Raw genomic sequence first — 26,403 nt, forward strand, 5'->3', positions numbered from 1 at the left:
ATACTCTCTAAACGGAAACAACTAGGACTAAAATTATATCAAATGTATTGGCTCATTGGGCGCAAATCCAAGTTATCATTAGATAACAAGGTATTGCTGTATGAGTCTATACTCAAGCCCATTTGGACATATGGAATTCAACTATGGGGTACCGCTAGCAAATCTAATATAACCATCATTCAACGGTTCCAAAATAAGGTGTTGCGTGCCATTGTTGATGCTCCGTACTATATTTCAAATAAAGTGATACAACGCGATATTCCTCTAGAACCTATAACGAGTGTAATCCAACGTGTTTGTGTGAAGTACTTCGAAAGAGTGTCAGTGCATCCCAATGTACTCGCTAATCAGCTAAATATGCGACGTGATAGTGAAGTGCGTAGACTAAAACGTTTAACACCACCTGATCTGATTACTGGACATATGTAGAGTTTAGAATAAGCATTAGAATAAGACTAATTAATTAAGATAATATTTTATACAGAAGATTGCTTAATGAAGTGATTTTCTACATGCCATGTATATATAATATAAACAGAAGAAATACTTATTGCCAATAGGGCAGATTGTGGACTCACGAAGAGTAATAAAAAAAAAAAAAAAAAAAAAAAAGTTCTCCCATAATATATGCATTAGATGTAATTTAGTGTTAACTAAATTATAATGCCTAACATTTTTGTTTCATTATATTATTTATATAAAAATGTTGTTATATGTCAGAGACAAAACGTACTAAAACTCGGAGTTACTGCAACAAAATTGCGACGTTTTAATAGGTCTTCCGTTTCACTACGGTTTTGAATAAACTATAGTAAAATAACGTTGTTTTTCATAATAATTACCTTCAACTAGTATGACAACTTCCAACTTCCTTTATTTTACCTTTGAAAGATTTATCATGTATAGGTGAAGTTCTATGGTCTATATGCTTAAGTTAGTTAGTTAATTTTCTATTTGAGATATATGACGCACGATTCTAACATTGTGTAGCCGAGAGTTCTAATGAAAGAGACGCCCAAAAAATACCGAATAATATTGCTATTTTTTATCAACAAAATATCGTTCAATTTGTTGAATTGGCATCGGTAGATATTTGCAGTAACAGTTTCACTCGACTTTAGGAACTCGTACACTATACCTTCGTGATCCCATTATATGAACAAGACTTTGTGGCCATGAATTAAAATTCAGAGTTTATACATGACTTTTTGAGTTTTGGATTATCGAAGCAGACCCGTTTTTAACTACCAGTAACAACACATTACATAAAAATTTTCCGTTTGTCTGAAAATTAATGAAAATTCAACTTTGAAACGGCGCGAAATGCCATATAAATGACTGGGAAGTTGTTTATTTTGTTAAACTGATTTTTACCCAGGTCGTTCTTTACCATTAAGATCTAATTGATTGCTTTTAAATTAATTACCATGAATTTAAAAGAAAAGTAATAAAATCCGAAATACAATTTAGCACTTAATAAATCAAACACAAATGGAAAACAGTTATTTTATGTAGAGAAATTGATCAATCAATGATAAAACCTCTTTGGATCTATAAGATTCAAATAGGGGTTGTACTAAGACATTACTTCAACTAGTCACTGCTGTCAAAATAAAGTTCCACGATTAATTACTAATGTTTATAGTTAAGTAACCAACGAAGAGCTGCTTGATCATCTCGAAATATAATGGATTTACGAAATTATCCAAGATTTAGCATTAATACAATTAAATAAGGTTACTAAATCGCACCAACGTGCAAGCGTTACAGTTACTGGACAATACGCATGATTCCACCGCAAGATTGAAGCGCACCAAACTGCACCGAATTGCGTAAATGTTAAGTGTTGGTCTTTGGCTTAAGTAGTTTAATATACTTTAATTTAGAAAATACATACTGAGTATTTATTCAGGTCAATTGAAAATTCCCCGGCCGGATACATAGATGGCCCTACTAGAATTAAATCTATATGTTTTTTTAGTTAGCCCTAACCCTCAAAAGATGCTTCATTCACTCCATTTTGAGTGAAACAACTTTTATTATTGAAAAAATTAATAAAAAGGAATTTCGCGTAATGATAAAATATTCCTTTTTGAAGGAAAAAAATACAGTCGAAGCAGAAACTTGGCTTGATGCCAAGTTTTCGGACACTGTACCAGGAAAATCAAGGATTGCTATGCTAAGTTTAGACGTGGTGAAATAAGCACCGAAGATGGTAACCGCAGTGGACGACCAAAAAAGGTTGTTACCGACGAAAACATTGAAAAAATCGCCAAAAGATTTTGAATGACCGTAAATTGAAATTGACTGAAATAGCAGGCGCTCTAAAGATATTAACTGAACGTGTACATCATAGCATTCACAAATATTTGGGTAAGAGAAATCTCTATGCAAAGAGGGAGCCGCGCGAGCTCACTTTTGACCTAAAACAACGACAGCTTGATGATTCGGAGCAGTGTTTGAAGATGATCAAGCGTAACAAATCCGAGTTTTTGCGTCGATTTGTGACAATGGATGGAACATGGCTCCATCATTTTACTCCAAAGTCCAATCGACAGTCATCCGAATGGACTTCACACGATGATCCCGATACGGGGGAAAATGCAACAGTCGTCTGGCAAGTTTATGGCGTGCCTATTTAGGCATGCGCATGGAATAATTTTCATTGACTACTTTTAAAAAGGAAGAACTATCAACAGCAACTATTATATAATGTTTGAAAGACGAAATCGCCGAAAAACGGCCGCATTTGAAGAAAAAGAATGTGCTGTTTCACCGACAATGCCCTGTATCGAAAATCCATGAATTGGGCTTCCAATTGCTTCCTCATTCACCATATTCTCAAGATCTGGCCCCCAACGACTATTTCCCATTCTGAGGTCTCAAAAGAATGCTCGCTGCGAAGAAATTTTCGTCGAATGAAGAGGTGGTCGCACAAACTGAGGTATATTTTAAAGCAGAGGAGAAATTGCAGTACAAAAATTGTATCGAAAAGTTGTAGGGTCGCTATAATCAGTGTATCACCCTTGAAGGGAATTATGTTGAATAAAAAAAATAATTTTACCAAAGAAAGTGTTTTATTGTGGTAGGCCGGAGACTTTTCAATTCACCTATTAGTAATAAATTAATTAGTAGATTAGGACTGTACTAAGCATATGTAATTTAAGATTTAATTAATTAGAAAATATTAAAAGTTGTTGTTTAAACTGATACTTCGCATTTTCACCAACAAATCAAAATATAGGTAAGCACCTAACGGTAATACGTCAATAAAGAAATGAATTTACAGCAAAAAAAGCCTTAAAATTAAATAATAGTCTCTATATATCTTACAATTTTTTGAAGCGCTGATACAATACGCTCCACATAAGATATGACTCAGCTATAAAATCAAATACTGATTTGGAAAAGCAGAAGAAACTTTTTACGTTACGAGAGACAAGACGCGACCATAATTTAATAGAAAGAAAAGTAGAAAAAAACAAATCTTCAGAGGGAAACCTTAAAGGACCTCACGAAACAGCATTATCTCAAGGTTTTTGTTGATCCACGGGCCAGTTTCTGCAATTAGGCCGATCCTAATGTGATTATATTCGACTTTAACGTCCTTACAACATACACACCGGTCGTCCGGTACAGGCATTGTCTTTATTAATCCGTTTTCTTTCCGCATTAGCGACTGCTAATTTTTGTTAACGTTTCCTGGTAATCCTTAATGTTTTCTTCGTGAAATTTATTTTATTTAATGTAATTTATAAAGTACTGAGATTATAAGACATTAAATTCAGATAACTGAACCAATCTATATGTTTTTATTATGTTTCATATGCTTTTTATTTACTGGCTTCAAATAATGGATGATATTTGATGTTCGTCTGTATACATTCATTTTCATGTATGTTAACCGATTTCTCCGTCACTTGTGGATCAAATTTCAAAATATTTTTTTTATTCGAAAAAGTGCACTTCTTAGGTGGTCTAGTTGGAACCAAGTCAATATCTGATGCTGGAGTACAGGTAAATCGAGGAAAATCATTTTTCAAAGGCACTACGATGTTTTCATATATTTTTTTATCTAAAATAATCAGATGTTTGTGTATAATGATATTACTGAGCTGATGTGACGGAAGACACAAATATTAAATGGTTAGGAGTTCGGAAATATTCCTTTAAATATTATGAGGATGCACAGACAATTATTTGCAAACTTTGAAGTTATTTAGGTAAGCCGATAATATAAGCAGGGACCGGACCGCTATAACCTTCAGCAGTTTTTGAATAGTTTTCAGTAAGGGTTCAATGTGAATGCCATTCAGTTTGCTTTTTAAGCACTAATCATATCATATGGGAAGCCGTAACTGCCTCTATGGTGTAATGGTTAGAGCAATAATAGAATAACTACATCATTTATTGAGTGAGTATCTAACATTAAAAAGGGAAATATAAAATATTTAAAAGAAAAAAAATCACACTTAGATTTATAACACAAAAAAAGTTTTAAAATGAAATATACCATAATAATCGTTGCAATAGCTAAATAAAAATAACTATAATAATAACTATAACTAATAAACATAAATCTTATTTAACCTATATATTACATATATATATATATATATATATATATATATATACAATTTATGTTAATTCCTACCTATACCAATTTATCTATTTACAATATTATTTTAACAACTACCATCTGATCTGTTTTGAAGTCCTCAGTTACTCCCAGTTAGGGATGCCGAAAATATTTTTGGCTTATATTTTTTAGCCCGATATGTCGATATTAGAGTTTTTAATATATTTTAACGTCTCCTGTTACCAACTATGGGTTTATCTGGACTGGTCCTACAGCTTAATGTGAACTCCGAACCACGGTCCTCGACATTAAGCCTACCGACTGGCGAGTGACCTACTTTAGAAATCATCCCAGAAGATATCCGGTCTTACCCAGCCTGGTTACTGCCGTGACTGGGATCATTTTCAATGTCGGATTTTACACTCTTACCTAGGACAATCACACATTTTAAACAATCACAAACATAAATTTACGACCATGCCCCAGCAGGATTCGAAGCCGCGGCTATCGCAACAGTAGGAGGACCGTCCTATCGCCTTTACCACTGCGCCACCAAGCCGGCAATATTATTGTCATACGATAACTTTTATATATGACAATATTTTTATTATTTTTAAATATCGATATATTTTTTTCTAAATATCAATATTTTTCATAGTTGTTGCATAAAGAATATCGATATTTCTTTTTCTCCGATATACGATATATCAAACTATCGCTATTTTTCTTGACGGCCGACACCCCTACCCTCAGTCTTCTCTACTCTGCGTTAAACACAATAGTTTTTTAAACAAATAATAGTGTAAATTAATAGTTTTGTGTTTCTAAACCCTTCCACGTTTTATAATTGACACAGACGGCAGAAATTATATAGACCCTAAATATCATTATAAAATATCATTTCATCAAATATGCTATTACAAAATGTTTTATTCCAAAATATATCCTTCCATAGAAATATACTGACGTCAAATATCTTATCTTGAGATGATATCCTATCGCGAAATATCTCGTACTAAAGATATCTTATCCTGAAATATCCCAGAAATATATCCGTTCCGAGATTTCAGTCTAACTTGGAATCCGGTGGACTGATGGTGTTGTTAATCCACATGCCAGAAAGAAAAGAAAAGGTTTACCTTCACTGAGTGTTTGATGACTACTTCCTGAGGGGTCACTGAGTATCTCCACAGGAACTGAAATTTGTTCAAACATGTTCGGTTAGCCCAACACTACCTAAAGTATAAAATAAAAGAGCTAAATTCAAGTTATTCGTTTTAATAAAAGAATGTTAAAAATAGCCTCCTTCGTTGTTAACTCGCTCAAGAGAACTAATTAAATTAATTGTGCAACAAAATTTCTCGATTTCACATAATTTTCTCCGTCCAATCATTTAATTAAAAAGCCTAACATAAAAAAAAGGAAAAAGTTACTCTTATTACTGAAATTAAAAACTTTCTGTTTCTAATTTAATCGCGATCCGTTGCTAAATACTGGGGCTCCAGTAAAGGTCAATGTTAAAACGTTTTTTTTTTCTTTTAGTTGAATTGCGGAAAGGGTAACAGGAAGATGAAACAATTTTTTTTTAAGTTCTGTTAATATAAGTTTATTAATATTTTATGTACCAGATATTGTTTCACTAGTTTCCGTGATGACCTGCAGTTTTTTGTTGTGAATTTATTTATTCAGCTGGACCACATAGCTAAAATGATAATTTTTCCTCAGTTCGGTCGAGAAGCTCATGCAAATTTTTTATATGTTAATCGGGTTAATTCCTACCTCCTTCTTTGAGAAAAGCGGTGCACTTGGAAGTGCGAAATTTCGCACGGGTTAAGTTTATATAGAGGAAGAACTTGTAGGCCTAAAATGTGTGTGTAATACACGCTGCAAATAAATACGTTCCAAAATTGCAATAAATAATTTAGGCTTTGGCCGACGGGGTGCCAGTTCCAACTCTTATACTGTAGATTATTCGTCGTTTCTGTTGTACGTAAATCAACCACCATTATTGTAGAGATCAGAATCTGGAGGCACAGTGCCTCAATATACCGACAGACAATCTTGAATTGAAAGACAAAATTCTAAATTTTACATTTAAAATGTTATTAAAACGGAAAATATTTTAAAATATTATTAAACGAAGTTATTTATTTTTAAGCACTGTTATTTACGATTTTGGGTTACTATTGGTTATTCTCGCATTGCTATATCTATGGCTAAAAAGTTATGGTAAATTTGGATAAAACACGGTTAAGAATAGCATGATCAAGCTATCTTTTACGTTTTTTGTAGAGAGAATACATTAATGCGTCCGCTTTATCGGAAGGTTCATACTAGGGATGTCGGCCGGCGAGAAAAATATCGATATATCGTTTTCGATATTTTAATCAAAATATCCATATATTGGAGGAAAAAAAATATCAAATTTTTTCCTTTAAAAGCAAGTGCCAAAATACACTAAAACTTTAAAATTAAGTACCAATGTTATAATGTTTCTTATAAAGTTTAAATAATATCTTTAATTTTTTTTTATATCCAAAAATATGGGCTGAAACAATATCGATATATCTATAATTTTTCGGAATCCCTAGTAATATGTGGCTGTCGATGTGATTGTTTGTCAACACACTACTATTTTTGGAAGAAATTTGCACAACTAAAAACACTGATTGAAGAAATACTTGTTTATTTCGTTATTGAATGATACATGTGGTCGATGGGAGAATGACAGGTTATTAGGTTAGGTAAAGGAAGTACGGTAGCCCTGTGAAAGTGGTACTGTTACAAGGGGGCAGAGAAAAGAAGAGAGGGCGGGACGTCGTCGTGGTGATCTTTTATAGCCGGGAACCGCATGGTACCTATCCACCGGCGTTGCCAACCTTTGAACTTGGTGTATGTAAAGCTTGGTGGCCTAAAGAGTCGTAGCGGTCGCTACATCACCCCCTCCTAGTGGAGCTTCCGTGGAACGTACCTCTATGTGGTGCAGGTTCCGGTGTGCACCCGCAATTACGCAATGAATCGCCTAGGGACTGCTTATGAGATGAGGATCCCAACCTGAGCGAGGAGTTTTATGGGATTGGCTGCCATCGAAGTTGTAGCAGGACGTCGTTCGTCTTGGGGCGTTTCGATTTGTTTGAGGGTACCTATAAGTGTAGTACCTTACGTGACTCGTTTCATAATGCAACAGTATTCATGTGCTGATGTATGTATGATGGGCTTCTGTGATTTTCCTCCATCACGTTAGTCTCGTAGGATAACGTCGACCATGTGATATTGATGTGGCCTAAAGGTTCATAGCGATCGCTACAATTTCATCCCAACATAACTACGTTAACAAAATTCGAATATAACAAGAGCGGTCTCTCCTCCCTGTTTATAATTTATATAGAATTTTGAAATCAGCTTTTGATTTAATTTGATGTTTGGTGAACAGAGAAGAGCTTAGAAAAATTTTTCTTTCTTAAGGATTATTTTTAATTGATATGGCTCTGGAGATATAGTATATCATTGTACTAGAGGTAATTTAAAGGTTTTTAAGATTTTGTTGTAAGTTTTAATGATATTAACTTTTCATTCATTTCAGCTTTCATTAGTATATGTACTGCTTAACAAAATTCTAACCGAATAGTGCATGTAATGTATACGTTAATTTGTGTATGAAGAATAAAATTCAATACTGCAAAGAGTATTAATTATTAATAGCCTTATAAAATTTTAGTTCATAACTTAATGGTGTATTGTTAGTTCCCATGTGGAACAGAAGTCGAAATAGAAAGCAATAACTAGACGCAAGACATAGAAGGCCAATTAAAGATAAGCATTCTGGAAGGGCGAGATCGGCGATAAATAAGTAAAGAACTATGCAGTTTGATTTAAAAATATTAGTAGAGAAATTATACTTTTAATCAGCGAGCTGTATTTATTGTTTTTTGTAATATATATTTCAGAAGATAAAAAATATGAGAATATATAAGTGAAATAGTAAAATTACGCAGCTGTTAAAATGAAACTAACTACAAAACTTGCATATATGAAACATATAAGACAAATAACGGAAATCATGAATTATTAACAGTAAATTTGTAAACATTTTAAAGCACTGATAAATATTAAAGTGGTTAAAGATTAATGCAACAAGTTATGTAACTATAGGACAATTTATTCATTGAATTTGTATCATTTATTTTGGGTATTTACTTTATAGAATAGTCCATTTAATGATTCTAAATACATACCGTTAATATACATGTAGCGACCGCTATGACCCTTTAGGCCACCATGCATTCACCTACAACAAGGTTGGCAAGACCGGTGGATTGGTACTATACGGTTCCCGTCTATAATGGACGACGACGACGACGTTTCGCTCTTTCTAAACTTGCCGAAAAAGCGTTATTAAACGTTTCAAACCATTTCACAGACACACATCACATAATCCCGAACGAACAATTCAGTTTCCGTGCTACATATTCATGCCTCATCAAGCTGCCCGCGTCGCAGCAACTATCCACCAGGCACTGATAGTAGGTCGAAAAACTGGACCCATCTTCTTAGATATCTCCAAAGCTTTCGGCTATGTATGGCACCATATTAAAATATCCAAAGCGAAACAACTAGGTCTACCGAATGACCTAATAACCCTCATTGATTCATACTTGGACGGTAGGTTCTTTCAGATGAGCATCGGTAACGCAGTATCCTCTCGTAAACAAATCTCTGTAGCCCAAATACAGCAGTCATTTGCAATGGAAATGGTATGTACAGCCTAATATTTCCACTTCTCTACAGAAAGAGCTAATTTCCAATAAGCCTAAACGGAGCACAGATGTGGAGACAACTTGAACTGCTACAAGTGTTCTAATCCAAAAAAGTCCACGCGTTACTCAGAGCCCTATGGTTCACTAGGAACGTCAATACACATCTCGAATCAGACATCCCGTTTGTGAAAAAATTCATAAACATGCTCGGTGTGAGGTTCTCCATAGGAACCTTAAAACACAACTCCTTGATAAAATCTCTACCCATCCACAAACCGCGGTGTAAATAAACTACAACTGTCCCAGTCGTAACACAGGCTTTCTGTCGCCCGCAGAAATCACATACCTCGAACCTGAAGCGATATCAGCCGAAGATCATTTGGTTCTAGCTGGTAAATCTGGTAAGTTTTCCAAAATAAGCTCCTCAGGAGAATATTAAACGCTCCATGGTTTGTCAGAAATAATCAAATTCATAGGGAAACTGACACTCCAGAAATCAAGCACTTCATATCTCAATCATTCCACAAACAACAACTCAGCTCAAGTTCTTCTGAAAACGCGCATGTTCACGAGCTGGTCGACATGCTGGTAGCTTAGCACCGCGTCTCCGCCAAGCTCCCCTTTTTTCCAGGCTGAAACGACCTCATCCGTCGCTACAGTCATAACTTTTGCCCCCATACAAAAGTACCCAGTTGTGTGTTAATTCAGGTTCGTTCGCGAATCAATAGAATCACCGGGCCCTCGTGCCCAATAACGGCTGCCCGATCAGCGGGTGCCATATCCCCAAATTTAATGCAGTAGCAGTAGTTATCCACAGGGGTCAACTATGAGGCGGTTTCGGTTTAGTGTATTGGTAAGCCCAGAGGCAGTCCCACATAACCCGGTCCAACTTGTCACTCCAGGGCAAGTCACCGCGACCAGGTATGCGTCATGCATTCCATCGCCTGGTTTTTAGGCCAGAACAAAAAAAAGCATTCATTTGTAATTTTTATTGGACTAACAAACTAATGACAATATTTCATAATATTTTATTTCTTCAGTTTTTCACCATACTTTCTCCAGTTTTCATAACTGAAAATAATGAAATAAAAAATTAAATGAAGCATCTTACAGCGTCAACAAAATTTACCTATTACACAGGTCAAGAAATGAAAAATATTTACTCTAATAGCTCTTGCTTTATTTGATGTGCTGATTTTGGAAATAATAATAAAAAGATGACTTTGCCCACAAAATTCTTATAATTAAATATTTAGTAAAAATAAATGTAATTTTTCAAAATTTTCCGATTTGGTAGCTGTAGCACTTAAAGCGACAAGACGGTCTTTCTACTACTGTAATAGTTGTGGGTTCGAGTCACACACGGATATGGCTGTAAATTGGTGTTTGTGATTGTTACTAATACTAATGAACATAAGCCATAGTACAAATCTGACGGTGCAAATTAAACACTTACTTCATAAAAAGGAAATTTTAATAGGAAAAGAAATATTTTGAGTTAAGTATTATTAAACTTGCAATATATAACACACAGGTGTGTTTAGCCTCCTTTCATGTTGAATTAATGTGACTTTTATTATCGTTACATTAATATGACTAAAAACGGTTGTAGAAACTCTTCCAATACCCTTTATTCTTTATGTGGTAACAATACAGGTTTCTGTACTCTGTAAATATTTCTGTACATAGAAAAATGTTGGATTCCTCGCAGAGTATTTTATGTTTCTGCCCACGATCTTAGAATAGAGTAAAAATAGCAGCAAATGGAGAAATCAGCAAGCTATTATTCAACCATGAAAAGAGCAAATAATTATTCGTGCACTTGTTTTTACAGTATACATCTGTCTCGATATAACTCTAAATATACAAAATCAATCCTAACATTACCTAGGACTTGATGCCCGCTAGAACATTGACCAGAATTTCCTGTTCAACAACTGATAATGCGTAAATATTTTTCAGAAAATGATTTTGGGGTGTTGTTAATTAATATTAAATTCTGTAATTAATAAAAAATAAAAAATAATTATAATTAAACTAATAATTTTGCAAAACATCAATTACTTAAAAGAGAGCTACAAAGTTGCAACAAATATTAGTCCAAAAATAATACTGAAGGAAAAAGATGACAACCAACAACCACTACTTCTAAAAATAAGCTTATTGAAATAATTTGATTCATTTTAAAACACAATCTACGGACTATAGAAATGCTGCTTTCTTATCGGCTGATTATGCATTCGTGACAGACACATGCCTAAAATGGTGTTTTCAATATTTGTATGAAAAATGTATAAAAACCTAAACTGATAGAATTATATGTAAATTGATGTTTGATCCAAACTTGGGAAACGATGAACAGAAAGCAAAAAAATACTTATATATCGTTTAGAAAAGATTTTGTGTAATGTGAAAGGCCCAATCAAGAACTTATTGTAGCTAATATAATTTGTTGCTATGTTCGTTCAATGTTCGTCTCATCAACAACTATTGTCCACTTAATGCTTAACTATATCGACTTTATTTAAGAAAATTTAGGTAATGTAAATGCAGACTAATGGGAAAACCTTCATCAGGAACATCAATATGATGGGCGATTTATAGGTTTACTACTGGCGGATACCTGAAACCTGAAAATATATTATAAATTTTTTTATTGTTCTCTGTTACTATACAACCTAATATATTTCGGAAAGAGACTATTTGTGAAAATAATGCGCGAGATGATAATTGATTTTAACAATACTACTTTTTAACACTGAACGAGATTTCATTTACAATGTGGTTGTATATTTAGAATGGTCCAGTTATTTAGCAATTGCTAGTTAAACCTGACCATGTTTTGCTCCATCTTTTTAAGTTCCAAAATATATAACGATATTTTTATAGTATTGAGTTATTATATACATTATGATTATTTCCATCATTTCTAATCCCAATAATTGCAGGTCAATACTCGTATTACATCAGCGGAAATAAAACTAGAAATAGAAAAGGAATCGAACTTGCTTCATGACTATTTTATTTATTGAAGTTTAAGCAGCCATACAGAAGCAAACTGCAATCATATTAAAGTGGATTTCGTTCCAGTTGGTTTCAAATCAACCTCGAGAGACAATTTTATAGAATTGGAGCTTACTGAAGTGAAGCTAGACCTTATAAAATATAATATTATAGAATTGACATATTTCATTCAATAAACAAAATAAATATGTTAAGCGATTATACATGTTTAGATAATAAATTAAAAATAGTTAAATCACTAATGGATGAAAATATAACTTGATAATATATTTTGACTAAGAATAAGACGCTAACAATGTCCATAGTGTCCCTGCATGGAATGGTTTTCCAAATTTTGGTTACTCCACATTCCAATTATAAATAATAATTGGAAAATATAATATTCTCTTAAGGTGGAGTTGTATACCCACCAAGTTACGATGCAGCTAGTGAGCATCGCATAAAACATTCACGCACAAGAGGTACTGAGAAGACCTAGAAAAACCATGGCATCGATTCACTTCAGTGCAAACAGTTCATTAATAATTTAGTAGTAAGTACGCTCAGAGCTTTATTACTTACATCCAAGTTTAGCTGAAATTGTTAGTTGTGAGCAACCAAGGCAAATTGAAGTTAGCGTCAGTCTGTGAATCGCTGATCATCGTGTAGTGACTCGGTCGGTAATAATATCGTCATTAATACTTCCGATGATGGATTTTCAATACCATTTTCCGCTTATGTTTTGATTATTATAGAGGCAGCACATCATCTAAGAAAAATTTGAATGAGCAAAATAGTGAAGTATACTGGGAGTCAAGACAGGATGTTGATATAAATATAATATATCTATATATATATATATATATATATATATATATATATATATATATACATATATATATATATACATATATATATATATATGTATATATATATATATATATATATATATATATATATATATATATATATATTTCGGTGGCCAATACCCCTAGTGTTGATATGATAGTGTCTAGTTCTAATTTAAACGTGTTAAAATAAACAATAAACAGTACAATACGTACAACAATTCACCAGGTCTATAGAGTAACGGTTATCAATGAGCTTTCTTTGGAAAAAAAACAAATATGGTCATCAGTATTCCCAGAAGTCAACAAACTTCTGCTAAAGCAATAAGTAGACTAGAATATTATAATCTAAAAGAACTACAAGCAGGAGTGCCGCAGAGCAGCGTCCGTGTAACGTCTAAGCTTTTCAAGTTTTAGAAAAATTATTTTTTGAAATAAAAATTATTATAAAAGGCAAGCGTTAAATTCAGTTTTTTTTTAAATTAGAAATGTTCTTGTCCCTCGTATACCCACCCCTATTGTTAAATCCCCTTCAAGAAAACTAATTAAATTAAATGTGCAACAAATTTCTCGATTTTACATAATTTTCTCCGTCCAATCATTTAATTAAGGGTCTAACAGAAAGAAAGAAAAAAGCTACTTTTATTACTTAAATTAAAAACTTTCTGTTTCTAATTTAATCATCATCCTTTGATAAATACAGGGCCTCCAACGTAGGTCAACGTTAAGGTGTTTTTCTTTCAGTTGAATTCAAGGGAAACAGAAAAACTTGTTTCGAATCGTGTTAATTTAGGTTATATATTATTTATAAATTACATATATATTTTAGTTCAGCATATTATGTAACAAAATCCTCAAAGTCTCTTTGCTATGACCGATTTTTCATCAAATAAAATTTTCGAATATACCTTTCTTGGCATAGAACAGTCAATAAACTAAGAGAGTTAAATGTAAACAATTTAATACAATAATAATTTAAGTTTATTGTTTCACCAGTTGCAAGTAATGGTGAAAGTAATTTACGAATATAACAGGTCAATTGAAAAGTCTCCGGCCTGACACATAGATGGCGTTACTAGAATTAAATCCATATGAGTTTTAGTTAGCCCTAACCCAAAAGGCGCGTGTATAAATTTGACAGCCGTTGAATCATTAGTTTGCGAATTATAGCAGTTTGAGTGAAGCAACTTTTGTTATTGTGAAAAAAGTGGATAAAAAGGAATTTCGCGTGTGATAAAATATTGCTTTTTGAAGGGAAAAAATACGGTTGAAGCAAAAATTTGGCTGGATGCCGAGTTTCCGGACACTGCCCCAGGAAAATCAACCATCAAGGATTGGTATGCTAAGTTTAGACGTGGTGAAATGAGCACCGAAGATGGTGACTGCAGTGGACGCCCAAAAAAGGTTGTTACTGACGAAAACATTGAAAACATTCACAAAAAGATTTTGAATGACCGTAAATTGAAATTGAGTGAAATAGCAGACACTCCAAAAATATAAGAGAAAGCTCTGTGCAAAGTGGGAACTGCGCGAGCTCACTTTTGACCAAAAACAACCACGGGTTAATGATTCGGAGTAGTGTTTGAAGATAGTCAAGCGCAACAAATCCGAGTTTTTGCATCGACATGTGACAATGGATGAAACGTGGCTCCATTATTTTACTCCGAAATCCAGCCGACAGTGATCCGAGTGGACTGCACCTGATGAACATGTTCTAAAGCGTGGGAAAATGCTACAGTCGGCTGGCAAGGTTATGGCGTATGTATTTTGGGATGCGCATGTAATAATTTTAATTGGCTACCTTAAAAAAGGAAGGACCATCAACAGCGTCTATTATAGAGCGTTATTGGGCCGTTTGAAGGACTAAGTCGCCGAAAAACGGCCGCATTTAAAAAAAAAAGAAAGTGCTGCTTCACCAAGACAATTCACCGTGTCATAAGCCAGTGAAAACGATGGCTAAATCCATGAATTGAGCTTCAAATGGCTTCCTCATCCACCGTATACTCCAGATGTGACCCCCAGCGACTATTTCCTTATTTCAGATCTCAAAAGAATGCTCGCTGGAAAGACATTTTCGTCGAATGAAGAAGTGATAGTCGAAACTGAGGCCCATTATGGTATCGAAAATTTGGAGGGTTGCTATAATCAGTGTATCACCCTTGAAGGGACTTATGTTGAATAAAAAAAGTAATTTTGCTGAATAAATGTGTTTTACTATGGTAGGCCGGGGACTGTTAAATTGACCTGTTGGCAGTTTTTCGTAATTCGAAAGTTTTTTAAGATTAATGAATTCTATAATGATTTGGATTTCGTTCTATGTGTTTTTGTTACACTGCTAGCATTTATATAGCAGCTTATAATTTAGTGTAGAATTACAGTCCGTTCTTTACTAAAATTTATTTAAATTATTTATTATAGCAATCTAGTAAATTAACTCTAATAAGCTATTTGTGTGTGTCATGACTTGCTACGATATTAATTACAATGTACTTAGTCAACGACAGATACTTTGGGATTAATACCTCGTCACCATTTTTACTTTTTTTAAATGTATTACTAAGTTATTATTATTATATAACATTGATGTGTTGATGGAGCTTTTGTTTATGTCTTTTGGTATAGTTCCTTATAAACTTATCGACAGTTTCTACATTCATTTTATTTTAGTATTGAGCTACTAGTAGTTTTGTTTAGAATTCTCTTTTTTTGATTTTTAAAGTTAGTAACATTTTCACGATTGCACAAGATTTTATATCATGTATAATAGTAGGTGGTGGGATTTTTTCTATTATTTTTCTATCATTTTCTTGACCTTGTTCTTATTCTTATTTTTGACATTGATCCACTTCGTTTCTCTAGCAAGTTTTCCTCATCCGAGGCAACGGAGAAGCTGCTACCGATTGTCTTGGTGTGACCGTTTCTTATTCCATTCCAGCAGATATTGCCGCTCTTCTTCTTTTATAGTTCATCAATTTATTTTTGCAAGTCTGTATTTAGAGTTTCAAGTTATTTATTATAAGTAATAACTTCCTGCCATATAGAGTTTACCGAATTCCATTCATCAACAGTGTATTGCCATTGAACACATAATATAGTTATTATTTTATTTGTCTTCGCTGACATTCCTCTTGAAATAGTATTTTCTTTTTTTTTTTGGTTGAGTAAGTATAAATTTAATATATGGGTAATATTTTCCGTATTCGCGTCGGATTATAATATCATGTAAAATTAATAGAATACATTTATCATTACCAATGTGAGATATATTCACGGATTGCCTCACGAGTTCCGACACTAGTCGTAAGCCTAGATCTGTAATGTTTAACTAATAACAACTGTAATTAATATATAAATATAGTATTATAAAAAACTTAACATTAACTCAATGTTGACTAGATTGTTTAAGTGTGAGTGAAGTTTTGGGGTTCGACAAACTGCATTAACTTTGGGCACCAGATTTGCTAGCAGTGTAACAAAAACACATAGAACGAAATCCAAATCATTATAGAATTCAGTAATCTTAAAAAAACTTATGACTTAGTCATCAAACTTATCGAAATACGAAAAACTGCTAACAGGTCAATTGAAAAGTCCCCGGCCTACCACAGTAAAACACATTTATTTGACAAAATTACTTTTTTTATTCAATATAACTCCCTTCAAGGGTGATATACTGATTATAGCAACCCTCCAAATTTTCGATACCATTTTTGTAGTACGATTTGTCCTTTGCCTCAAAATGGTCCTCAGTTTCGACGATCACTTCTTCATTAGACGAAAATATCTTTCCAGTGAGCATTCTTTTGAGATCTGAGATAAGGAAATAGTCGCTGGTGGCCACATCTGGAGTATACGATGGATGAGGAAGCCACTCGAAGTTCAATTCATGGATTTTTGCCATCGTTTTCACTGACTTGCGACACGGTGCATTGTCTTGGTGAAGCAGTACTTTCTTTTTCTTCAAATGCGGCCGTTTTTCGGCGATTTCGTTCTTCAAACGGCCCAATAACGCTATATAATAGACGCTGTTGACGGTCCTGCCTTTTTTAAGGTAGCCAATTAAAATTATTCCATGCGCATCCCAAAATACAGACGCCATAACCCTGCCAGCCGTCTATAACATTTTCCCACGCTTTGAAACGTGTTCATCAGGTGCAGACCACTCGGATCATTGTCGACTGGACTTCGGAGTAAAATGATGGAGTCACGTTTCATCCATTGTCACATGTTGAGGCAAAAACTCGGATTTGTTACGCTTCGAACACTACTCCGAATCATAAACCCGTGGTTGTTTTTGGTCAAAAGTGCGCTCGCGCGGCACCCACTTTGCACAGAGCTTTCTCTTACCGAAATATTTCTGAATGCTATGATGTACACGTTCTGTTAATATCTTTAGAGTGTCTGCTATTTCATTCAATTTCAATTTACGGTAATTCGAAACCTTTTTGTGAATTTTTTTTTTCGTTTTCGTCGGTAACAACCTTGTTTGGGCGTCCACTGCGGTCACCATCTTCGATGCTCATTTCACCACGTCTAAACTTAGCATACCAATCCTTGATGGTTGATTTTCCTGGGGCAGTGTCCGGAAACTCGGCATCCAGCCAAATTTTTGCTTCAACCGTATTTTTCCCTTCAGTAAGCAATATTTTATCACACGCGAAATTCCTTTTTATCCATTTTTTTCACAATAACAAAAGTTGCTTCACTCAAAATGTTACAATTCGCCAACTAATGATCCAACGGCTGTCAAATATATACACGCACCTTTTGGGTTAGGGCTAACTAAAAAACATATGGATTTAATTCTAGTAACGCCAGCTATGTGTCCGGCTGGAGACTTTTCAATTGACCTGTTATATTCGTAAATTACTTTCACGATTACTTGCAACTGGTGAAACAATAGACTTAAATCATTATTGTATTAAATTGTTTACAATAAACTCTCATAGTTTATTGATTGCTCTATGCCAAGAAAGGTATATATCGATTTAGGTTATACTATATAACCTAAATTAACACAATTCGAAACAAGTTTTTCTATTTCCCTTAAATTCAACTTGAAAGGAAAACACCTTAACGTTGACCTACGTTGGAGGCCCTGTATTTATCAAAGGATGATGATTAAATTAGAAACAGAAAGTTTTTAATTTAAGTAATAAATGTAGCTTTTTTCTTTCTTTCTGTTAGACCCTTAATTAAATGGTTGGATGGAGAAAATTATGTAAAATCGAGAAATTTGTTATTTAATTGGGAGTTAACAATAGGGGTGGGTATTCGAGGGACAAGAACATTTTTAATTTTTAAAATAACTGAATTTAACGCTTGCCTTTTACAATAATTTTTATTTCAAAAAATCATTTTTCTAAAACTTGAAAATCTTAGACGTTACACGGACGAGGCTCTGAGGCACTCCTGCTTGTAGTTCTTTTGGATTATAATATTCTAGTCTAGTTATTGCTTTAGCAGAAGTTTGTTGACATCTGAGAATACTGATGACCATATTTGTTTTTTTCCAAAGAAAGCTCATTGATAACCGTTACTCTATGGACCTGGTGGATTGTTGTATGTTTTTGCAGAAATCCCAACTAATAGTTCAATTTTTTTTTGTTTTATTTATTGACTCATTCTCTTGAATAATATTTTCTCGAAAACATTCGACACATTTGGCTTTGATGTTTTAATTATTTCTGCTACTTTCCTATAAGCAGGTGCATATTTCAATCTATAAGCTGCGTTAAAAATATTAGTAAGTTTTAGTATGGCTATTCTGGGCAGTTGTTTTAGGATTTTTCCAGTGATCAAATGGAATCCCGCTCACTTTTTTGGGATAAGGTTTATTCTTACCTCATTAGTTAGACCTCTGGAGGTTACTGGTGTTATAAGTTTTTGCCCAGCCATAGATATTTCAAAATGGAACATTAGACACCTTTGGTAAAAGTTAAAATAACATTTGATTAGATCTTGTTTTATTTCTCTTTCATCATGCTAGAAATAGGAATGATTTATTACCATGAACACAGTTTGTTTTTTCCTTCAAGTCCAAGAGCGACCACCATGAATAAGACCTTTAGGTCATACGCTCGAACACCAACTAGCAGGAACCATCAGTATTATTATGGACAATGCACCAGCCACAGTACCGTGGAGGGAAAAATCCTACGAAGTGGATAACATAAATTAAATTCTGTAGATATCATGTTAAAGAGTAAAATATTCCAAACTAATTTATTACTTTTTATTACTTGGTATATAAACAAAACGTAATTTGCTTTTTTAGAAAAGATCAGAAAAGATCAGACCGCTAAACAATATGTCCTTCCTGTCTCAGCTAGACAAGGACTACTACAATAGATATGCAGGTTGGGAAAGATATACAAGCAAGAAATTTTTGGATAGGTGGAAGAAAGGATTGTTTATGATAAGACTATTCCATTTGTATATACTCCATCAGATACATAAAAGAAGAATTTGAAACATATTGATATACAATTAACAGCTTAGTTATTTACTTGAATTGTGGCTCAGAAAGTGAAAGTGGCAGAATGAGAATTTCCAGATATGGGATTACGATTCACCGCTAATAATTACCAAAGCATGGTGATGAGAGTGCAAAACGACTAAAAGGGAATATCTAACTAATACAGGATAACTGTCGAACAATACACTGTAGATTATGACAGATATATGTGTCTAGATATGTGTATAATTGGTCAGAATATACATGAGTATTTGGTTAAAATGTGTTAGGAGAGAACTAATACAAATTATTTTGCAGTTATGGCAAATGTATTAAGGAGATTGTAGTGATTGTATTTAACTTTATCAAGAAATGGACACACAGTTATAGAACAGTAACAGGCCTGAAGAGGATACACAGCAACTGATGAAAATAAAACACATAACTTGGATATACAGTTGTTAATTAGCTATATTAAGTCCCTAGAGGATACCGCAGGTAGTTTGGAAGAGAGTTCAATGTAAATATAGAAAATCAACTCTAATCTACGAACTACTATGTCTGTACAATAAATTTTAGTTTAAATCCTTCGATAAAATATGCATTACATGTATTATAATGTTAAAATAAATTATATTTTATAACCTTTTTATTTTTTAATTTTATTTACATCAGAGTAACAACATTTTCCAAGGCAAAATAAACTAAATCTCAAAATTAAATGCGGCGATATTGCGATAGTTTAGATGACACGATTTTACCGTTTTATTTCATAAACTGTATTTTAGTTTGTTTACGGTTGATTGCGCTCTATCTAAGGATAAAAAACAACAAATAAATAATAAAGGATATGGTAGTATATATAGTATATGAGGATATCTAGTAACATATATAAGGGTATATAGTATATTATATATTGCATTAGTACAATAATTCCATAACCTACAAATCCTACCATAGTATAACTCACCTTCAAATATAAGGTGCCTACCATAGTATAACTCACCTTCAAATATAAGGTGCCTACCATAGTATAACTCACCTTCAAATATAAGGTGCTTATATTATTTAAATTAGCTTTGATGGTGGCTTAGGAATTAGCACAATTTGCCTGAACATTATCAGGGACGCCATTGATCACTGTAAAGTAATTTCCTTGAGATATAATTAGCAGTTACGTCACAGCGTTTACGTTCTGAAAATTTGAGGTACAGTATTAGTGCAAAGTTATCAACTTTCCAGATTGATATATTTATCAGTCGCCATTTTGCATATTTAAAGCCACAAGTAACTGAAATAATAAACCTCGCCATTAGATATTTGCATATACATGATAAATGTATGTTAAGACTTATATTTTTAAGAAGTAATTGAATCACAAATACCAAATATTAATTTGTATTTCAATTACGTGTTTTAATTACAAAATAATTCGAGTACTGACCAAACCTGCGTCTAGATCGATGGGAATTGTAGATACCTAGACATCTAGTATTCGGATTAAGTGTGTTACTTTATCAATTCAACAATTTTTACGATAATCGTGATTTCATTGCCAAACTCCCTGTATTTTTTTTAAATTAAAATTCGCTTTATAAATTGAAAGTGTATTTTAAAATTTAGATTCTTAAGGATTTCGTTAAATTTATTCCTTGTGCTTCTCTTATTTAAATTAAATATATGGTCTATCCAAAGTAACAGTGAACATACATCATCTCACTTTATTACGTCAAAACGTCGCAATGTTGTCGCATCAACTTTGAGTTTTTGGCTTATTTTATCTTTGGCATATAACAAAATTCTATTCTAGATAAAATAATGAAACGAAAATGCTATCAAAATTATAATTTATTTTAACATAATAGTACATCTAATGCATATATTATGGAATAATATAAACTAGAGTTAATTATACATCCATAATAGTTTATAGGTTAGAGTTGTTTTATTATATTTACATTAAACTCTTTTCCATGCCACCCATGAGGAGCAGGGCATGTTTTTAATGTAATATAAATATATATATAATCCACCCAATTAACAATTTTATATCCAAGTAATGTATTTTATTTTCATTAGAGTGCAATTTATACTTTTACGTTTAGTTCTTGTGTCTTTCGATGGTGTTTCTTCTGTTACTACCTGTGTTCACCATTCTTGATAAAATTATCACTACATTTTCCCTAATGAACTTACCGTATCTACAAAACAGTTAGTATTCATCCTCTCCTCATACACACTAACCTAATGCTCATGTATAATTCTAAATAATTACAAGCACATCTATGCACGCAAAAATCGTAACTAAAAATTTTATTTATATTTACGAGTAAAAATTTGAAATAATTCAATTTCTAATATAGTCCCTTCAAAACTTAATTCATGTTTTGGAAGCCATTCCTCCATTACAGCGTTTATTTATGCACTTGTTAAGAATTTTTCCACCAGTGTGCTATGATATTTGATTTTCAAACCATAGCAGAACATGTTGTGGTTCGTTTCTCCAAACTATTGTTCTTCCCTTCATGAATAACAATGTATTTGCAATGAAATATTAAAAAGTATTTTGACCAACACCTATTCAAATGTTATTCTAAATTGTATCGTTTTTCGTCAATTTTGGTTGCCTTTACACTCGTTTTGTTAGGGTCTTGCTAAGAGAGGCCCATTGTACAATTTTATAATATTCAAGTATCGACAACACATATAAATTCAAATAAGAAATCTTTTTTGAATTTATTGTATGCTTTTAAAAACTATTTTACACCAATTAAATACTATGTCTTCAAACAGTGTATGGAGGCATGACTTATATCATAAGTTTTTTGTGAATACTTTTCAAAGTAACAATATTCTCTGAAATAATGTTATTAGATAATATTTATATAGAAAAAATTGTTTGTGTACTCACTGAATTTATACATTCAATGTATTTGATCTCGAATAGATGATGTTGTATCTACTGATAAGATGGTCTTGATTCGTCACATTCGGTCCCACTTCGTATGTGGACGGGTTCTCTTTAGTGTATCTAACATATTGTTCTTCATTTTTTTAGAGATCTTAGTCACAGTACCCATACTATACTTAAATCTTTAACCCTGATTATCTATTGCTTTCGGCATTTTCAATATGAGTAATGTGATATATCAATCAACGATTTAAATTTTATCAAAAGAAGTAAGACACCAAAACTACGTTTGCGGGTTCATAACCTCTTATTATCACTAACGTTTTGAATAATTTTGCAGACATTTGACAACCGAACAACTTTTACAGGCTCATTCATTTATATGTTCGAACGTATCAGACAGCATTGTATTTATTTTTAACTGGAATAAAATAAGAACGAATTTACAAATTAGGGCAGGCAATACATTAAGCATCTTAATAATTTATCTTTACTACTACTTATGATCGACGATATACATCGAACCTGAGCTTTTCTTTATACATTTATTACAAAGCATAAAAACCTCTTTATATTTTTCTCAAACTATTTTTTATACGTCAATCGTGATTAACAGAATAACATGTTTTTGTGGTATCTGAGATTCTACTGTTCTCAACGAATTTCGCGATGGTATCAGATATCTGTGCCAAACGCCTATAGAATATCCAACAAAACTCCCGGAAGTTATTTAGAAGTGCCACACGGTTTTCTCTCAAAATTAGTGGCTGCTGAAGAGATACTTTAACAAAATTGGTTACTTTGCGCGGAGACGAAATAGTCAAATAGTTGTTTTCTAACATTACTAATTAAACTAGATTACGTTTATTTTTATCAAAGTATTAAATTTATCAGTTCTTCTTGATATACGGGGTTTAGGTTTAATTGATATGGCTCGGTGAATGGAGGTAAAACAGTGGTGTTTACATTATGTGACCGTTATTTGTTGAAGTAACATAAATGTGGAAAATACAAAATAGATAAAACGGATGGCAGCGGTGTTACCTGGAGACGAGGCTTGGGCAGTCGATGGTGGTACGTCTAAACCAAACGATGGTTGGTTACTGAATGATCGCTGCTGGCACTCCGCCCGTGTTCAACATCTGGGATTATATTTCTGGGTACTTTATTGACCGTTATTCCACGATGTAAAATTCAACATGCCTCAAGATCGCTACGGGGGCATGGACAAAATAATTTGAACATCTGACTATACAAAATGCGTGTTTAATAAGAACTTTTTTGAATGTGTCTTGATACTCGCCTCGGTGGTAGATATACTAAATTTGGAACGATGTCCAGAAGATTTAGGCCACCACGCATCAAAGTCAAAGGTTGGCAAGGCTGGTGGATTGGTTCCATACGGTTCTCGGCCATAAAAGACCACCACAATGACGTCTAGCAATTCCCGTGTAAATTCCTTCCACAAAATAGTAGTGACTGTTCGGACAATCGCATCGACAGCCACACATTCCTATCGACCAAGACACCTTCCTACAATAGCATGGCCCCTACGCAAAGATAACATGCAATATCGTGAAGCCTACTACATTTTTAACAAGCTTTGGCCCATTCTTTTCCCCTGCTACCTCTTTAAGTAATAGATATTTGCAAGTCTGTTGATTGGTCACTGCTAATTCACTCATTCCTTCCAAATAAATCGAACAGAGAGACCTCTGGGTCCAAATTGTGAAGAACGGTCTCCCATGTTTTGGAAAAATGTAGAAATGTATTAACTGTTAGAAGAATTTAAGATTTACTTCCATTCGTTGAAAGAAGTGTTCTTGGCTCAAAACCTGCCCAAATTGTTTGATTTCCTCAACGAAATCGGTCTGTATTTTAAAGTCTAATTTTAACCCGTAGCCTTATTTTAAGATGACTTTTATGTGTACAAAATGTTATTAATTATTTGCTTGTCCAAATATTTGTTTTGTATCGATGTTTGTTGTGTATGTTGGTTGTAGATCTATTTAACGTTTTTTTGTAAACTGTTATTTTATTCTAAACATTATAACTGTTGATTGGCTTGTTGTTTTGGAATTTCTTGGACCGCGCAACCATCGGAAAGTATTTAATCTCGGTTGTCATTAATAATTATATTACTCTGTGTTGATAGTTTTCGATATATGCTAAAGCTTTGGGGACATTCTAAATCAATAATATCAGTCAGATTGTGTCTTGGCCGAATTTTCTGTACATTGCTATTCCGGATACAGCCCTACAGCTTTATACCATACAGCCATATTAATTTAAACACCTGTAGATCTGCATCTTATTGTGAATTAGAATTTTGAATGCTCTACTCAGGAGCCCATATAGCTATTTATATTTTATTTTTGAGTTCAGCTAACTTCTTTTTGACATGCTCTTTGCAAATTAATTTGACATCTAGTCTTATGCCTAAAGATTTAGTAGTACTCACATATGGTATATATGGTGAGTTATTTAGTTTCTTGTTGGTAAAATTAATATGAACGTATTTTAACTCATTTAATTTTATTTTCCACTGTTTGATTCAGTCTATTAGTTTATCGCTTCCTGTGGTATCTTTATGGATGCTTCTTGGTTTTTGCGCTGTGCTATCAGTGTTGTATACGCCGCGAAAGCAGATATAGTAATTACCTCATGTTTAGGTATGTAACTTTTATAATATAGATAAAGTATAGGTTGCAGGATGCTATTCTGAGACGCTCCTGCTTGTATTTCTCTTAGTTCAGAGTATTCTTCTTCTTGCTTAATTCTAAAGAGTATATTGGAGATATATGAAGATAATACCTCTACGTATTGCTTTGGCATTTTTCTTAATTTACATATCAAGCCCCGATGCCAAACTTTATCGAATGTCTGTATTACATCTAGGAATACTACTGATCATATTAGTTTTTCTTCCAAAGAACACTCAGTGATATCCATTATTCCATGGGCCTGATCGATTTTTAAATATTTTTGGCGGAATTCGATCCAGTCCAGAATTTCTTTGTTTTATTATTGGACTTATTCTATTGAGAAATACTTTCTCTAAAAGTTTCAACATAATTATTAGTAGAAAAATAGGTCTGCGTTGGTGTTGTAATTATTGCCACCACTTTCCAATATGCAGGTACATATATTAGTCTAAAAGCTGCGACAAACATACTGGTAAGCCTTACGATTACTTTTCCAGGCAGTTGTTTTAGGATTTCTCGAGTAATTTTGGAATAAATACCACCGGGAGTTATTCAGATGTTCAAAGTGGTTTTCTTTCAAAATTAATCGACATATAATATGGATTCACTGCTATTGAAATAGTTTAACAAAACTGGCAACTTTTCGCAGAAACTAAATAGTGAAATACGAGATTGTTTAACATTACTAATTAGCGTAGAGTGTACTTTCGTATTGTTGTTTGACGGAAGTAATTTAGAGTTATTTCGTAACTATTTTTAATATTAAAGCATTTCGCTTTATGAAATTATGTATGTTTATTAGAGTTACCATCCCTTTGATATTGACCAGATTCGAATATTAGATAATTTTATCACTTTTTTTATATAGGGGGATGAACAAAATAATATGAACACACAATATGTATTTAATTATCATCTTTTTGACTGTGTATGGGTGCATTATAATTTCGGAAGATAGCAGTGTTTGGTAGCAATATGCTATCGAGGTGTACATTCGCAGTAATCCGGCCGGTAATGTGAAAACCCAAGATCACACCCAAATCTTCTTCTATAGTCTATTCAACGTTTTTTTAGTAGTGCGTCATGGATATTTTTGACGTCAAAACATTGCATCATTGCAACTATGAGTTTTAGTTCAGTTTG

At 33.2% G+C, this 26,403-nt stretch overlaps 1 long non-coding RNA gene and 1 pseudogene across 1 annotated transcript in view; both read left to right on the plus strand.

Moving 5' to 3' along the window:
- The window catches only part of LOC143199680 (uncharacterized), a 769,697-nt gene that overhangs the window by 186,952 nt on the left and 556,342 nt on the right, over window positions 1–26,403 (plus strand). The gene's annotated exons all lie outside the window — the stretch shown is intronic.
- On the plus strand, window positions 23,851–24,150 carry LOC143200393 (uncharacterized; annotated as a pseudogene).

Source organism: Rhynchophorus ferrugineus, unplaced genomic scaffold (genome assembly GCF_030347505.1).
Source record: "Rhynchophorus ferrugineus isolate W39M unplaced genomic scaffold, kcgeb_rfMv2 rfM7, whole genome shotgun sequence".
In the NCBI taxonomy this organism is placed as follows: Eukaryota; Metazoa; Arthropoda; class Insecta; order Coleoptera; family Curculionidae; genus Rhynchophorus; species Rhynchophorus ferrugineus.